Raw genomic sequence first — 19,479 nt, forward strand, 5'->3', positions numbered from 1 at the left:
TTTGCATTTATGACAATAGTAAATTATCTACTAACCGACTATTTTGTGTATTAATGACCCTACCAACTGGCAGTTCCTCCAGGGTGGGGAGAGGAGGAGCGGCGCTGCACCTGCGGTTTTTAAGCCCAGGCTGGAAACTGCGGGGCACCTGACACTGGGCTCCTCACACTGGGCTCCTCCAGGCTGCGCCTCCCCTCGCTCGTCCGGTCTCTCTCCCAGACGGTGCGCCTCACCCTCCACCCCGTGCTCCCCTCAGCACAGGCACAGGCCAGAGGGCGCTGTGAGCCAGGCGCTGTTGCCCTCGCCCCAATGGGTGTGGCCCTTTGTCTGAGGCCGCCATGCACCGCCCAGCCCGAGTGCCCCATGGTGCCCAAGCTGGAGCTTGGGCGGCCAAGGACCCCCAGGTAGCAGCCCCCAGCAGGGATCTGGATTCCAGCGAGCTGAGCGGGGCGTGCTCAGACCGCCCAAGGTACAGAGGGGCCAAGGCCACCTAGCTGGGGCAGGAAATTGCTAGTATTTGGCCTAACACCGATTTTCGCATAATGGCCTGGTTTTGGGAACCTGACCACGTTGATGGGTAAGGAGTGGGTGTAGATAGCAATCGCTATGGCCTGGGAGCAAGCCAGATAGGTAATGGAGAGGAGTTTTGGTGGACCAGTCATAGTCCTGTAAACCGAGAAGTGTAACGAACACGAGATTCTATGGGGGGGGCGGGGCACGGGACACCTAGAAGAAAAAAATTCCTGGCAATTTGAGCCCTGTACACGAGTGAATTTGAGAATTCCTGTTACATTTTAAAACTTTAGACTAAAGGGCTGTTTTTAAAAACTTAAATGTGTGATTATGTGCAAAAACAAATCAATTTACAAACACCTATCGAACACCTATTATGTGCCTGAAAGTCAACCTGTTGATGAGGATAAAAGAGAGAGCTCAGTCTCTGCTCCTGGGGACCCTGGATTTCATGGTTACAGAGGACTGTGCCATTTTCATACAGTGAGATACAGTCTTAGGGGAAGGCCTATCCACCAAAACCAAACCTGATGCTGTCAAGCCAATCGGCACAGATGTGAGGGCACTGATGTGTTGTCTTTCCAGACCTATTTTATTTCATCACATACACCTTGTACTCCCACAATCATGATAATAATTGCACTTTTTCCCAATTGCTGGAGGACAGACACCTCGTCTTGTTATAGCGTCGTGATTGTCTCACACCTGAAGGATCTAGTCAGAGCCCTATAAATATTCATAAAACGTGCATGGGCCCTAGTTAAAATTTCATAAGTAAACTGATTCTTTAAATGTCGTTTTCAGGAATTTCAACATAAGATACATGGCCGATGATACAGAAAAATTCTGACTTTCTGAATTTTTAATAAATAATGACTGAGAAATTAAAAACAAGTGTTTTTACCACTATCCCAATGTGTGGCAATGGTATATTTGACAGCTGTATTTTAACACTGTTATTCAGTGTTATCAAATTGTCACACCAAGGTATGACATTATTCTGTAATCTGTCTTATCGTCTTTGATTCATTAATATGACTAGCAGTTTTTGAACGCTCACTCTGAGTAAGGAATTAGTAACTGAGATTTGAGAGATTAGTTATATACGGCCTTTGTCTTTAAGGAGCCCATAGCCCATCTAGGGTGACATGGACATGAATTAATTTGAAGTATTCAGTTATGCAGAAAGTCATGCAGGAACATAGAGAAAGATATAACATTTGCCAAGTGGCCAAGGGAAATTCACAGGAAAGATGGTATTTGAGCTGGGGGTATGGAGAAAAGCAGGAGTTCACCATCTGGGCAATTAGAAAAATGACCTAAGCATTATAAACAACATATGTGGACTAAGACCAAGGAGAGAAATGGTGTATCTCAGAAGCTGGCAGTAATCAAGTGTGGCTATAACAGAGGTTATTTTTTTATGGGACAGACTCAGGATGAGCATGACAAGACAGTGTGAGCACTGATCATGGAGAGAGGAGCTTCAGTTTTATTAGCAGGCAGTGGAGAGTGGGAAACCCTGGTGGCGTAGTGGTTAAGTGCTACGGCTGCTAACCAAAGGGTCGGCAGTTCAAATCCACCAGGCGCTCCTCGGAAACTCTACAGGGCAGTTCTACTCTGTCCTATAGGTTTGCTATGAGTCGGAATCAACTCGACGGCACTGGGTTGGGTCTCGGTTAGTGGAGAGTGATCAGCAGTCTTAACATTCGGTCATTTCTTTCCCTTCTGGAGTTGTAGTTTCCAGGCTCACTAAGTTTCTGGTTCATGGAAAGCATCATTCAGAACTGGATGTAAAGGAGGCTGAGAGTTCATACATCAGCCATGTGCGAACACTTGGATTTGGCTTATAATTCACCCCAGGACACTACTTCCAGGTTCATATTCTTGTGTGGGGTTACATTCTAGAGCCACCGTGTTTGCTGAATCAAGAATATAACTAAACTATATCTCAACATGACATAAACTGTATCTATCCACTGGTATCCTGGTGCAGACAATAAAATTCTCTGTGGAGAATGGAAATTTGTTGCACACATATACAGTAAATTAAATAAAAAGAGTAATGTGAGGCTGCAAGTCTAAGATAAATGGTGTATAAATCCAAATATTAAATTAAATGTTTCACTGGGCAATGATGAAGAGTTATACACTTGCTCTCTCATCATGTATAAGAAATTGATTAGCCAAATTTCAAATTCACACGGTAAGTGACATATTCATTTTGCATAATTCCTGAAAGGGTGTTTAAGACACATGATAGAGTATAAAGTAACCATGACCCTGGATCCCTGGTGACCAAAAGGTCAGCAGTTCAAATCCACTAGCTGCTCCCTGGAAATCCTATGGGGCAGTTCTCCTCTGACCTATAGGGTTGGTATGAACAAGAATCAACTCGAAGGCAATGGTTTTTTTAAAACCACAATTGTAATTCAAAAAGCAATTTCTCCCCTGTATAATTTTTGTAAGTGAGCTATGAGGATGTGAGATCTGTGGGAAAGCAGTCAGGACAATTCAAATGCAATAGCTGTCCTAATAATGATTTGCTTACTTTAATTGTCATGCCCATTCTGATATCATGCATGTTATAGGAATGTAAAGCTAGTGTTTTTGTTATGTAGTTGTTTTTCAAAAATATATGCTGAGTATTGGGATACGTGGAGTTCATGAATGGTGCAAAGATTTAACATGTTCAGCTGCTAACTGAGATGTCGAAGGTTCCAGTTCACCCAGAGGAACCTCCAAAGAAAGGCCTGACTATCTGCTTCCAAAAAATTGACCCATTGAAAACTCTATGGGCCATAGTTCTACTCTGGCACACACAGGGTCACCATGAGACAGAACTGACTTGCTGACAATTGGTTATTGAGGTGTGTGGTATGCATCCCTATAAATCTCCAGGAGATATATCCCTGAGTGAGATGCTACTTCTAGAGTCTAGTCCACAAAATGTAAATTTGGAGACTTTGGTGGGGTGATTACATAGAGGACCAAGGCTCTCCTTGCTCTCCTAGCAACCAGTGATATAAAGTAGGGTAGGACATAGGGCAGTCACTTCCTTTCAGTAAGGCAGTTGGAGCCCATTTAGTCAACTTTGTTCTTTGCAAATTTCTTGTGAACTGAGTGAAAATATAAAGTAAAGATGGGGGCAAATGTACTGCTAAAAATGAAAGGTCTCGGACATACAAAAAATAGGCTCCAAACTCAGGAATTTAGTGTAAGTGCTAACCAACACATTACAAAACACAGAACAGGGCCATGCAGACAGAAGCTTAAAGGAGCCTCCAGGGATCTACATTCACAGGAACAGACAACGGAAAGAATGAGAAGCCATGGGGACACAGAGTCACAGGGAAACGGGGCAGTGAACTGAATAATTCTAGTAACTCAAACAGTTCCTGACTATATCGCATTAGCAACAAACCGATTTACCCTGGAACACATATAAATTATTCTGTTAACACTAATTAGGAGCTATATAAACCTCAAAGATTCCTACAACCAACTCTTAATGAAGGCTCAAAGGAGAGGGAGCAGTTCTCCAGCTAACTCAGACATGGCTAGCAAAGCAGTGAACTTCCCATTTGTCTAAACCTCCCTCTACATTCTTCTAAGCCACTTAAAATAAAGATTAGCAAAATTAAATTATGATAATCATCAGCTTTTTTATTTTCCAATTAGAATAGGGCAAACGGAGTAGAAACATGAAATCCATACTACAGTTACAGTAAAAGGGGGATTATCATAATTGCTCAGAATATTCCAATATGAAATTATCTGTGTCTAAGAAACAGAATTGGAAACCCTGGTCACATAGGCTGCTAACCAGAGGGTCAGCAGTTTGAATCCACCAGGAGCTCCTTGGAAACTCTATGGGGCAGCTCTACTCTGTCCTCTAGGCTCACCATGAGTCAGAATTGACTCGACGGCAATGGGTTTTTTTTTGGGGGGGGCGGTTAAGAAACAGAATAAAACATAAGGAAAAAATACAATCTGTGTTTTTATTAAGATTAAAGAAGATTTTACATGTTTAAGATAGAAATGATAAAATCAACAAGGAAAATTTCTGGATGAAAAATATAATAAAATTTTAAAACATTAAGAATTATAATCAGGGAGAAGCCCAAGATTGTCTATTTACTTATATAAGCATACTTTTAGTTTCTTCTGGGTTATAATTCTTAAAGTTTTAAAACATTGTTAGGTGCTGTCGAGTTGGCTCCAGCTCACAGCACACCAGAACGAAGCACTGCCTCGTCCTGTGCCAACCTCACATTCCTTGCAGTGCCTGAGCCAGTTGTTGCAGCCACTTTGTCAGTTCATCTCACTGAGGGTCTTCCCCTTTTTCATCGACGCTCTGCTTTACTAAGCATGATGTCTTCCAGGGACTGATCCCTCCCGATAACCTGTCCAAAGTAGTGAAGATGAAGTCTAGCCATCCTCTCTTCTAAGGAGCATACTGGCTGTACTTCTTCCAACACAGATTGGTTCCCTCTTCTGGCAATGCATGATATATATTCAGTATTCTTCACCAGAACCATAATTCAAAGGCATCAGTTCTTCTCTGATCTTCCTTATTCATTGTCCAGCTTTCATATACACATAAGGCAATTGAAAATACCATGGCTTGGGACAGGTGTACCTTAGTATGCACTCAAAGTGACATCTTTGCATTTTAACACTTAAAGAGGTCTTTTGCAGCAGATTTGGCCAATCCATTATGTTGTTTCATTTCTTGACTGTTCTTTCCATGGGCGTTGATTGTGGATCCAAATAAAATGAAATCCTCGACAATTTCAATCTTTTCTCCTTTTATCGTAATGTTGGTTATTGGTCCAGCTGTGAGGATTTTTGTTTTCTTTATGTTGAGGTATAAACCGTACTCAAGGCTGTGGTCTTTGATCTTCATTAGTAAGTGCTTCAAGTCCTCTTTACTTTCAGCAAGCAAGGTTATGTCATCTGCATATCCCAGATTGTTAATGAGTCTTTCTCCAATCCTGATGCCACATTCTTCTCCATATAGTCTAGTTTCTCAGATTATTTGCTCAGAATACAGATTGAATACATATGGTAAAAGATACAACCCTGACTGACACTTGTCCTGAATTTAAACCACTCTTTATCCTCTTGTTCTGTTCAAATGACTTCCTCCTGGCTGATGGACAGCTTCCTCAGGAGCACAATTAGGTGTTCTGGAACTCCTATTCTTCACAATATTATCCATAATTTGTTATGACCCACATAGTCAAGTGCCTTTACGTAGTCAATAAACAAAGATAAACATCTTTCTGGTATTCTCTGCTTTCAGCAAAGATGCATCTGAATCAGCAATGATATCTCTTGTTCCATGTCGTCTTCTGAATCCAGCTTGAATCTCTGGCAGTTCCATGTACTTCAGCAAAATGTTCAATTTCTTCATCTGTGGCCTTCGTGGTTGGTACATAAATTTGAATAATAGTCTTATTAACTGGTCTTCCATGCAGGAATATGGATATTATCCTATCACCGACAGCGTTGTACTTCGGGATAGATCTTGAAATGTTCTTTTTGACGATGAATGCAATGCCATTCCTCTTAAAGTTGTCATTCCTGGCATAGTAGACCATATCATTGTCTGATTCAAAATGGCCGGTGCCAGTCCATTACAGCTCACTAATGCCTACGATACGGATGTTTATGTGTTCCATTTTTGACGATTTCCAGTTTTCCTAGATTCATACTTTGTACATTTCACGTTCCGATTATTAATGGATGTTTGCAGCTGTTTCTTCTTGTTTTGAGTCATGCTACATCAGCAAATGAAGGTCTCAAAAGCTTGACTCCATCCACATCATTAAGGTCAACTCTACTTTGAGAAGGCGGCTCTTCCCTAGTCATCTTTTGAGTACCTTCCAACCTGGGGGGCTCATCTTCTGGCACTATATCAGACAATGTTCTGCTGCTATTCATAAGCTTTCACTTGTTCAATCTTTTCAGAAGCAGACTGCTGTGTCCTTCTTCCTAGTTTGTCTTAGTCTGGAAGCTCAGCTGAAACCTTGTTAGCCATGGGTGACCCTGCTGGTATCTGAATACCAGTGGCATAGCTTCTAGCATCACAGCAACATGCAAGCCCCTACAGTATGACAAACTGACAGACACATGGGCAATTAAATATATAGAAAATATTATATACATATATCATATATACACTTACTCCTCACTTATCAACTATCTCTTTATCTGACATTTTGTATATAGGACAATAGTAAAAAAAAATCTATTCTCCAACTATTTTGCTCATTAACAACCCCACCTACTCGCATACCCCCGTCCTGTACAGTTCATCCAGGGCCCTTGGAGGGAGCAGCAGTGCTGCTTTCAGGGTATTTAAAACCCCATTCTAAAACCTGTGGGGTTCAGGATGCTCCACCTTCTCTTGGCTGGGGCCTCCCCTCTCTCCTTCAGGCCCTCTCTCACAGTGCCCCACCCTCTGCCATTACTGGCTTTGTACACGGCACTGCTGGCAGCACAGGGCAAGACACTTGTGGCAGATGGCACTCACCTTTGCAGACCTGCCCCCTGTCCAAGACTGCCCACTGCCCAGCCCGTGCCACCCTGCTTCTTACACTGAGTGCACTGAGAGCCCAAGATGGGATGCCAGGTGGGTGAGGACACCTGGCCAGCAGCACAGAGCATGGATTCAAATTTCAGTGAGCAGAGCAAGGGTGAGCCCATGACCGCTGCAGGTACAGAGGGGATGGAGCCACCCAACTGGACGGACTCGGGCCAGGCAGGAGGGGAGGCCAGTGCAGGAAATGGTGGGTATTTTGCATAACAGAAATTTTCACATAATGACCTGGTCTTTGGAACCTAACCATGTCTGAAAGCGGGGAGTGGGTGTGTGTGTGTATATATATTTTTAGTTGCCATTGAGTCAGCTCTGACTCATGGCCACCTCGTGTACAACAGAAGGAAATGTTCCCTGGTCTTGTGTCATCTTCATGATCATTGGTGTATATAGATAGATAGATAGATAGATAGATGATAGATAGATAGATAGATAGATAGATAGATAGATAGATAGATAGATAGATAGATAGATAGATAGATAGATAGATAGATAGATAGATAGATATAATTTGTTTTGTTTTGTTTAATATCAGAAAAAAAGAGAAAAAGGGCAAACAAAGCTTAACAACACAGGATAATATAGGAAAAGAAAGTATTAAAAATTATCACATCACATAAATTTAAGTATCATCTATATCACAATAAAGTGAAAGCCAGTAAGTCTCTTATAAAAATTTCAAGATTTTCAAATTGTCCTCTGCCTAAAAAATGTAGCACATAACACTGAAAAGGCATATTTAAAGGAAAATGATGCAGGCATGAAAAATAATGTAGTTATGTTATTTAATACAACTTTTTTAAGTCTACACATCAAAATATCTTCTGTATTTGAAACTTAAGAAATTATGCCTAAAAAACATCATATTTAAAAAGTCAACATAATTTAAAGGAAATAATGGGGTGAGTTTTGCTAGTGAGTTTTAAAATACATTACAAAAGTATAGTAATTAATAAAAATTACAAAAACAGAAAAGATTAAATTTATATTATATAAATTATTATAAACATAGCATTCAAATTAGTTTTAATCCCTTTTGGGAACGGGCTGTGTTTGTTACCTTAATGAGACAGAGTTATTGTATAGTGTGTCTTAAGTCAAATTCTTCTGAGATACAAAAGAGATTAAACAAGCAAGCTAAAGAAGCAGAGATGGGGAAGGTTAATGCCAAGTTATTTCCAAGTGCCAGGAAACAAACCGAAGAGACAAAGACCTTGCCCCAGAGCCAACAAAGAAAGCCTTTTCCTACACCGGGCACCTGGAGTTTGGACTTCTTGCTTCCTAAACTGTGAGAAAATAAACCTCTATTTGTTAATGCCATCCACTTGTGGTACTTCTGTAATAGCAGCACTAGATAACTAAGAATATGGTACTGGAAGGCTGGGGTGTTGCCCTAACAGATATGTAAAATATGGAAGTGGTTTTAAAATAGTGTAATGTGGGAGCCAAGATGGCTGACTAGGTAGAAGCTACCTCGGATCTCTCTTGCAACAATGACTTGGAAAAACAAGTGAATCGATCACATACATGACAATCTACGACCCTGACCATCAAACACAGATCTAAAGAGTTGACCTGAGTGACAGGTGAGCGAAAAGCTGCGTCCTGAAGCAACAGCCTCTGGAACTGACGTCCGGCGCCATAGCCTTGAGCCCTCACAGTTCGCTGGTGCCGAGTGGCGGGGCTGATTGAGGCTTGCTGAGGCGGGGCGGGCATGGGACGCAGCCTTAACCCCTAGCCCCCTGGGGTAACCTCCGTAGAGACTCAGCCAGTGCAAGCAGGCTGCACACTGACGCGGCTAATGAGAGAACAAGCAACCACAGGGAAGCAGCGACTGTTTTTGGAGCCTAGAGCCAGCGTCCCAGTCAGAAAAACTTGGCGCCAGGCTTTGGGCTGGGTGCAGGGCAGCTGAGCACAGCATCCTGAGATGGCGCAAACACGGGACGCAGCCATAGCTCCCTGAAGTGACCCCAGGGGAAGCCCAGCCAGTGCACACAGGCAGCGCAGCAATGCAGCTACAGGAGGAGAAGTCACCAGGAAGCAGCAACTGGTTTTGGAGCCTGGAGTGTGGCGTCCCAGCCAGGAAACCTTGGCGCTGGGCTTTGGACTCGGAGCGAAGGAACTGACCACGGCTTCTGAGAAAGCACAAGCACAGGATGTGGGCCTGACACTCGGGGGCAATCTCGACCCAGCCAGCACACACAGGCTACGCACCCCTCTTGGGAATCTCAGATAAAACAGTCATCACCAAGCAAGACAAGTAACTTTGTCTATATTCCTGGGTGCTACTCTCTCCTATCTATCTGATCCCACCCCTCCCTTCCCAGGCGGCTTCATTAACATTGGAATTTCCTGGGCCAGGGAGTGAAGTGCTCTGCAGGTTTTTTTCATTTTTTTTTTTTTTTTCCTAATCCATTCTCCTGGCCTGAGAGAAGCTGCTACAAAAAACCCAGGGACCAAAAATCCTTCCCTGACTTCCTGAAATTGGAATAAAAATACAGAACCAGCTCCAGCCAAGCATCCACAGTCTTGGGCTTTCATCCCTACAGGGAACAAGGTGGCTATTATAATGCAAAGGCAATTCTGATAGGGATCTGACTGTAATTGTTTTAGCAGATTACTGGAAAGATAAGTTTTCCAGGTCTGATATCTCTACCTATTAAACAGAGCCCTCACTGACTTACAATGGGGAACTGAGGGCTGAAGCTCCACCCAAACCACCTAGCCTTCTGCCAAAGGGGTCTGAAGATACTGACACCTACCAATCTGTAGAGGTACATGCATTGGGTGCCTAAGGTACAGCTGCAGAGCCCACCCACCAAAGTGCTTTAGGAATACAGACACACCTACCTCACTGGAACTTGGGGGAAGCCTGTCAGCATCCTTCCCCCCCTGAAGTGTGACCCCCTGCCCCCTGCTGCTACTAGAATCTGGTGCACACAGCTATCACCACTACTCCTCTAAGTTAATAGGTGACAGTCTACACCACACATTGGTGACCCCAAATCAGATTCTACTCAAGAATAGTGAATGGACTCTTAGGCTTACGTATCTGGTAACAGCCCAAACCAGCTGGTAATAGGACATAAGTGATTCAAAGGCTACAACAATCAAGACAGCGCTATCTAGTAGCCCATCTGTGTATATTGAAAGCAAACAAAACAAGATAAGACTCAGTGAGCAAATATAAAATAAATCATTACGATATAGATGGCTTGGAGACAGCAGTTGATATCAAATCACATAAAGAAACAGACCATGATTGCTTCTACAACTCCCCAAATTAAAGAATCAAAATCTTTCCCAAATGAAGATACAATCCTAGAATTGGCAGATGCAGAATTTAAAAAAACTAATATACAGAATGCTTCAAGACATCAGGGATGACCTCAGAAATGAAATAAGGCAATCTACAGAAAAAGCCAAGGAACACACTGATAAAGCAGTTGAAGAAATCAAAAAGATTATTCAAGAACATAGTGGAAAAATTAATAAGCTGCAAGAATCCATAGAGAGACAGCATTCAGAAATCCAAAAGATGAACAGTAAAATTACAGAATTAGACAACTCAACAGGAAGTCAGAGGAACAGACCCGAGCAACTGGAATGCAGAGTGGGGGAGCTGGAGGATAAGGCAATTGACATATAGTTGAAGAAAAATCAGATAAAAGAATTAAAAAAGAAGCCCTAAGAATCATGTGGGACTCCATCAAGAAGAATAACTTGCATGTGATTGGAGTTCCAGAACAGGGAGGGATAACAGAAAATACAGAGAGAATAGTTGAAGACCTGTTGGCAGAAACCTTCCCTGACATCATGAAAGATGAAAGGATATCTATCCAAGATGCTCATCAAATCCCATATAAGATTGATCCAAAAAGGAAATCACCAAGACATATCATCAAACTTGCCAAAACCAAAGATAAAGGGAAAATTTTAAAAGCAGCCAGGGATAAAAGAAAGGTCTCCTACAAAGGAGAATTAATAAGAATAAGTTCTGACTACTCAGCAGAAACCATGCAGGCAAGAAGGCAATCAGATGATATATATAGAGCACCGAAGGAGAAGACCTGCCAGCCAAGGATCATATATCCAGCAAAACTCTCTCTCAAATATCAAGGTGAAATTAAAACATTTACAGATAAACACAAGCTTAGAGAATTTGAAAAAACCAAACCAAAGCTACAAGAAATACTAAAGGAAATTGGTCAGAAAATCAATAATATCAAATACCAACACAACACAAGATCACAGAACAGAACATCCTGATATCGACTCAAATACGGAAATCACACAAAAAAAATTAAGATTGATTTTAAAAAGAAAAAAATGCTCAAACCGGGAATCATTGAAGTCATTATGTAAAAGATCACAATAATCAAAAAGAGGGACGAAATACAGGAGGCATAGAACTGCCATATGGAGAGGAAAAAAAGGTGACATAAGATGATACAAGTTAGGATTTTACTTAGAAAAATAGGGGTAAATATTAAGGTAACCACAAAGAGGTCTAACAAATCCATAACTCAAAATAAAAACCAAGAAAAACATAACGACTCAGCAAACATAAATTCAACTACTATGAAAATGAGTAACACACAATTTACAAAGAAAAGTCTCAGCACAAAACAGTAAGTGGAAGAATGAAATTGTCAACAGCACACACAAAAGGGCATCAAAATGACAGCACTAAACACACACTTATCTATAATTATGCTGAATGTTAATGGACTAAATGCACCAATAAAGAGACAGAGAGTCTCAGACTGGATGAAGAAACACGATCCGTCTATACGCTGCCTACAAGAGACACACCTTAGACTTAGAGACACATACAAACTAAAACTCAAAGGATGTAAAAAAAAAAAAATAAGAAAACAACAAGCAAAAAAGACCAGGAATGGCAATATTAATTTCTGACAAAATAGACTTTAAAGTTAAATCCACCACAAAGGACAGAGAAGGACACTATATAATGATTAAAGAGACAATTGACGAGGAAGATATGACCACATTAAATATTTATGCACCCAATGACAGGGATGCAAGATCCATAAAACAAACTCTAACAGAACTGAAAAGTGAGATAAACACCTCCACAATTATAGAAGGAGATTTTCAACACACCACTTTTGGAGAAGGACAGGACTTCCAGTAAGAAGCTCAATAGAGACACAGAAGACCTAATTGCTACAATTAACCAACTTGACCTCGTAGACTTATACAGAACACTCCACCCAAAAGCTGCAAAGTATACTTTTTTTTCTAGTGCACATGGAACATTCTCTAGAATAGATCACATATTAGGTCATAAAACAAACCTTTGCAGAATCCAAAACATCGAAATATTACAAAGCATCTTCTCAGACCACAAGGCCATAAAAGTGGAAATCAGTAACAGAACTATCAGGAAAAAGAAATCAAATACTTGGAAACTGAACAATACCCTGCTCAAAAAAGACTGGGTTATAGAAGACATTAAGGAGGGAATAAAGAAATTCATAGAATGCAACGAGAATGAAAACACTTCCTATCAAAACCTCTGGGACACAGCAAAAGCAGTGCTCAGAGGTCAATTTATATCGATAAATGCACACACACATAAAGAAGAAAGAGCCAAAATCAGAGAACTGTCCCTACAACTTGAACAAATAGAAAGCGAGCAACAAAAGAATCCATTAGGCACCAGAAGAAAAATAATAAAAATTAGAGCTGAACTAAATGAATTAAAAAAAAAAAAATGAATTAGAGAACAGAAAAACAATTGAAAGAATTAACAAAGCCAAAAGCTGGTTCTCTGAAAAAATTAATAAACCATTGGCCAGACTGACTAAAGAAATACAGGAAAGGAAACAAATAACCCGAATAAGAAACGAGATAGGCCATGTCACAACAGACCCAACTGAAAGTAAAAGGATCCTATCAGATTATTACGAAAAATTGTACTCTAACAAATTTGCAAACCTAGAAGAAATGGATGAATTCCTAGAAAAACACTACCTACCTAAATTAACACAATCAGAAGTAGAACAACTAAATAGACCCATAACAAAAAAAGAGATTGAAAAGGTAATCAAAAAACTCCCAACAAAAAAAAGCCCAGGCCCAGACGGCTTCACTGCAGAGTTATACCAAACTTTCAGAGAAGAGTTAACACCACTACTACTAAAGGTATTTCAAAGGATAGAAAATGATGGAATACTACCTAACTCATTCTATGAAGCCACCATATCCCTGATACCAAAACCAGGTAAAGACACCACAAAAAAAGAAAAGTAAAGACCTATATCCCTCATGAACATAGATGCAAAAATCCTGAACAAAATTCTAGCCAATAGAATTCAAGAACATATCAGAAAAATAATCCACCACGACCAAGTGGGATTTATACCAGGTATGCAAGGTTGGTTCAACATTAGAAAAACCATTAAAGTAATCCACCATATAAATGAAACAAAAGACAAAAACCACATGATTTTATCAATAGATGCAGAAAAGGCTTTTGACAAAGTCCAACACCCATTCACGATAAAAACTCTCAGCAAAATAGGAATTGAAGGAAAATTCCTCAACATAATAAAGGGCATCTATTATACAAAGCCAACAGCCAACATCATTCTAAATGGAGAGAGCCTGAAAACATTTCCCTTGAGAATGGGAACCAGACAAGGATGCCCTTTATCACTGCTCTTATTCAACATTGTGCTAGAGGTCCTAGCTAGAGCAATTAGGCTAGACAAAGAAATAAAGAGCATCTGGATTGGCAAGGAAGAAGTAAAATTATCTCTATTTGCAGATGACATGATCTTCTACACAGAAAACCCTAAGGAATCCTCCAGAAAACTACTGAAACTAATAGAAGAGTTCGGCAGAGTCTCAGGTTATAAGATAAACATACAAAAGTCACTTGGATTCCTCTACATCAACAAAGAGAACATCGAAGAGGAAATCACCAAATCAATACCATTCACAGTAGCCCCCAAGAAGATAAAATACTTAGGAATAAATCTTACCAAAGACATAAAAGACCTGTACAATGAAAACTACAAAGTACTAGTGCAAGAAACTAAAATGGACCTACTTAAGTGGAAAAACATACCTTGCTCATGGATAGGAAGACTTAACATAGTAACAATATCTATTCTAAGAAAAGCCATCTATACATTCAATGCACTTCCGATCCAAATTCCAATGACATTCTTTAATGTGATGGAGAAACAAATCACCAACTTCGTTTGGAAGGGAAAGAAGCCCCGGATAAGTAAAGCATTACTGAAAAAGAAGAAGAAAGTGGGAGGCCTCACTCTACCTGATTTCAGAACAGAGTATACAGCCACAGTAGTCAAAACAGCCTGGTATTGGTACAACAACAGGCACATAGACCAATGGAACAGAATTGAGAACCCAGATATAAATCCATCCACGTATGAGCAGCTGATATTTGACAAAGGACCAATGTCACTTAATTGGGGAAAAGATAGTCTTTTTAACATATGGTGCTGGCATAACTGGATATCCATTTACAAAAAAATGAAACAGGACCCATACCTCACACCATGCACAAAAACTAACTCCAAGTGGATCAAAGACCTAAACATAAAGACTAAAACGATAAAGATCATGGAAGAAAAAATAGGGACAACCCTAGGAGCCCTAATACAAGGCATAAACAGAATACAAAACATTATTAAAAATGATGAAGAGAAACCAGATAACTGGGAGCTCCTAAAAGTCAAACACCTATGCTCATCTAAAGACTTCACCAAAAGAGGAAAAAGATCACCTACGGATTGGGAAAAAATTTTCAGTTATGCCATCTCCGACCAGCGCCTGATCTCTAAAATCTATATGATTCTGTTAAAACTCAACCACAAAAAGACAAACAACCCAATCAAAAATTGGGCAAGGGATATGAACACGCACTTCACTAAAGAAGATATTCAGGCAGGCATTAGAGAAATGCAAATTAAAAGTACGATGAGATTCCATCTCACTCCAACAAGGCTGGCATTAATCAAAAACACACAAAAGAATAAATGTTGGAGAGGCTGCGGAGAGATTGGAACTCTTATACACTGCTGGTGGGAATGTAAAATGGTACAACCACTTTGGAAATCTATCTGGCATTTTCTTAAAAAGTTAGAAATAGAACTACCATACAACCCAGAAATCCCACTCCTTGGAATATATCCTAGAGAAATAAGAGCCTTTATAGTAACAGATAAATGCACACCCATGTTTATTGCAGCTCTGTTTACAATAGCAAAAAGCTGGAAGCAACCAAGGTGTCCATCAAGGGATGAATGGTTAAATAAATTATGGTATATTCACACAATGGAATACTACGCATCGATAAAGAACAGTGACGAATCTGTGAAACATGTCATAACATGGAGGAACCTGGAAGGCATTATGCTGAGTGAAATTAGTCAGCTGCAAAAGGACAAATATTGTATAAGACCACCGTTATAAGATCTTGAGAAATAGTATAAACTGAGAAGAACACATTCTTTTGTGTTTATGAGTGGGGGGAGGGAGGGAGGGTGGGAGAGTGTTATTTACTGATTAGTTAGTAGATAAGAATGACTTTAGGTGAAGGGAAGGACAATAATCAATACAGGGAAGGTCAGATCAACTGGACTGGACCAAAAGCAAAGAAGTTTCCAGGATAAACTGAATGCTTCGAAGGTCAGCGGAGCGAGGGCGGGGGTTTGGGGACTATGGCTTAAGGGGACTTCTAAGTCAATTGGCATAATAAATTCTATTAAGAAATCATTCTGCATCCCACTTTGAAGTATGGCATCTGAGGTCTTAAATGCTAACAAGCGGCCATCTAAGAAGCATCAATTGGTCTCAACCCACCTGGATCAAAGGAGAATGAAGAACACCAAGGTCACACAATAACTATGAGCCCAAGAGACAGAAAGGGCCACATAAACCAGAGACTACATCAGCCTGAGATCAGAAGAACCAGATGGTGCCCGGCCACAACCAATGACTGCCCTGACAGGTAGCACAACAGAGAACCCTTGAGGGAGCAGGAGAACAGTGGGATGCACACCCCCAATTCTCATAAAAAGACCAGACTTAATGGTCTGACTGAGACTAGAAGAATCCCGGTGGTCATGGTCCCCAAACCTTCTGTTGGCCCAGGACAGGAACCATTCTCAAAGACAACTCATCAGACATGGAAGGGACTGGACAATGGATTGGAGAGAGATGCTGATGAAGAGTGAGCTACTTGTATCAGGTGGACACTTGAGACTGTGTTGGCATCTCCTGTCTGGAGGGGAGATGGAAGGGTAGAGAAGGTTAGAAACTGGCAAAACGGTCACAAAAGGAGAGACTGGAAGGAGGGAGCAGGCTGACTCATTAGGGGGAGAGTAAATGGGAGTATATAATAAGGTGTATATAAGTTTTTTTATATAAGTTTATATGTGACAGACTGACTTGATTTGTAAACTTTCACTTAAAGCACATAAAAATTATTTAAAAGAAATAATGTAATGTATAGTGACCAGAAGAGTTTTAAGGAGCCTAATAGTAAAAGCCCAGATTGCCTTGAAGGGACTGTTGGTAGAATTATGGATATCAAAGGCAATTCTAGTGAAAGTTCAGAAGGAAGTAAGGAGAGCTATAGAGAATATCTCTGTCATCTTGGAGAATACACATATTGTACCAGCAACAGAACATTGCTAGATATGTGGACATTAAATGTGCTTCTGGTATGGCTTTAAAGGGAAATGATGAATACATGGTTGGACAGTGGAGGAAGGGGTATGCTTTTTATGTAGTGGCAGAGAACTTCTCTGAATTATTTTCAAATGTTCAGTGAAAGCTAGAATCTGTAAGTGATGAACTTGGGTATCTGACTGGTTAGATTTCTAAGCAAGAACTTGATGGGGCTGCTTATAGTAAAATGTGAGAGAAAAGAGATGGACTTAAAAATGAACTGCGCAAAATGAAAACAGGACTTTGGATAATTCTGTTGTACAAACTAAGGACAAGTGTCCCAGAATATTCACCAGGGAAGTGACTATACAATCCTTTGTTAAAGAGATTAAGCCTGTGACCGAAGGATCTAAGCAACTACCACAGCAGAAAACTCATTAGTTTTCCTGAAGGGGACAGAGAAAGAATAAAATGAAAGAATGATGTCTGCCTCTTGGAATTCTATAGACAAGAAACAGCCCAAAAGACCTACATATTTGTCCTCCCAAGAAAAGAAAAGTATCATCCCTGGAGCAGCACAGAGATCAGCAGTACTGTTGGAAGGAGTATGGGAAGCAGAGCCTTCTCGGTTTCAAAGGGTGGGGCCATGGTCTCCTGAATCTCAAAGGGTGGGGCCACAGCCTCCTATGTTTCAAAGAGTCAAATCTTCACCACCTTAGCTCTGGAGTGTGGGGCTGCCATTAAAGTGTGCCTGGGGTTGGGGAAACCACCCAAAGCTGAGCCAGAGAGTTTTCCATTCTCAAGGTTAAAATGAATGGGGCCTGCCAGGCCTGGAGGGACTGGGGTCACCACTCAGAAGGACTAGGAGAATGGGTCTTCCCAAAGCTGATGGAGCAGAGTTGCAGTCCCAGTGGGCCTGAAAGGTGGAGCTGAAGCACAGCACCAAGAGGTGTCCACCCAAAGCTCACAGAGCATGGCCAACACCCAGAGTCTGGAGGGTGGAGCCATTGACCACATAGTCTCAGAGAAGAAAGGACTGTTCAGAAGTTTTGAGAGTTAATATAAATTTTTCTGCTGGGTTTGGATTTGTTTGGTGTCTGTTACCCCTTCTTTCCTTGAAATTTCTCCCATTTGTAATGGAAATGTCTACCTTGTGCCTGTTCCATTAGTGTACTTTGGAAACAGATAACTTGTAGATTTCACAGATCCACAGATGAAGAGGAATTTTACCCCAGGATTAATATGCCTAAAGTGTCAACCATATTTGATTTAGATGAGTCAGAAGGTGAGATTTTGGACTTGAAGTTGATTTAAGACTTTTGGGATGATGTGATGGGGTGAATGTGTTTTGCATGTGGCAAAGACAAATTGTTTTGGGGGGGCAAAAGTTGGAATGCTGTGGATTGAACTGTGTCCCCCAGAAATATGTGTTGTAAATATTAACCTCTATGATTGTGGTTATCATGGCATTTGGGAATGGGTTGTGATTGTTATGTTAATGAGGCAGAATTAATATAGGGTGCGTTTTAAATCAATCTTATTTGAGATATAAAAGAGATACAAGCAAGTAAAAGAAGCAGAGATGAGGAAAGATTGATGCCAAGCCACATGGAGATCTACAAGGAACCAGGAAACAAGCTGAAGAGATAAGGACATTCCCCCTTAGTAGACAGAGGAAAAACAAAAGCCTTTCCCTAGAGGCAGCACCCTGAGTTCAGACTTCTAGCCTTCTAAACTGTGAAAAAATAAATCTCTGTTTGATAAAGCCAACCACTTGTGGTATTTCTGTTATTAAAAAACAAAACAAAACAAAAAAAAACACCAAGCCTGTTGCCATCGAATCTATTCCAACTCATAGTGACCCTACAGGACAGAGCAGAACTGCCCCACAGGGTTTCCAAGGAGCGGCTGGTGGATTCGAACTGCTGACATTTTGGTTAACAGCCAAACATTTAACCACTGTGCCACCAGGGATCCATATAACTAAGACAATCTGTGGAACCTATGCTTTGAAACCCAGGAGGCTGTGGCACCACTCTTTGAAACTGAGGCTGCCCTTTTTCCCACGCTCCTTCCAGCAGTTCTGCTGATCTCTGAGTTGCTTCAAGAATGGTCCTTTTCTTTTCTTGTAGGACAACAAATGTAGTTCCTTTGGCCTGTTTCCTGCTGGTAGAATTCCAAGAGGCAGACAGCATTCTTTCATTTCATTCTTTCCTTGTCGCCTTCAGTCTAAGCTGATACATTTTATGCTTGGTAGTTGGTTAGATCCATCAGTCACAGGTTTAATCTGTTTAACAGAACATTATGTAGCCATGCCCTTGGTGAAGATTCTAGAGCATGTGTCTTCAGTTTGTACAAGAGAATTTTCCAAATCTTTAGGATTTGGTTTCAATTTACACAACTCATTTTCAAGTTCATCTCTTCCCTCTCACATTTTACCATAAGCAACAAAGAAACACCACATGGCCCCTTTAAGATCTCACTTAGACATCTCATCATCAAAGTATACCAGTTCATTACTTACAAGTTCTACTTTCCACAAAACTTGAAAATAATTCAAACAAGTTCTTTGCCATTGCATAAAAAGCATTGCCCATTCTCCATTGTGTGATCACATGTTCATCATTACCTTTTACAGCCTCACCAGATGTACATTTAATGCCCATATTTCTAGCAACATTCTTTTG

Source organism: Elephas maximus, chromosome 8, assembly GCF_024166365.1.
Source record: "Elephas maximus indicus isolate mEleMax1 chromosome 8, mEleMax1 primary haplotype, whole genome shotgun sequence".
NCBI lineage: Eukaryota > Metazoa > Chordata > Mammalia > Proboscidea > Elephantidae > Elephas > Elephas maximus.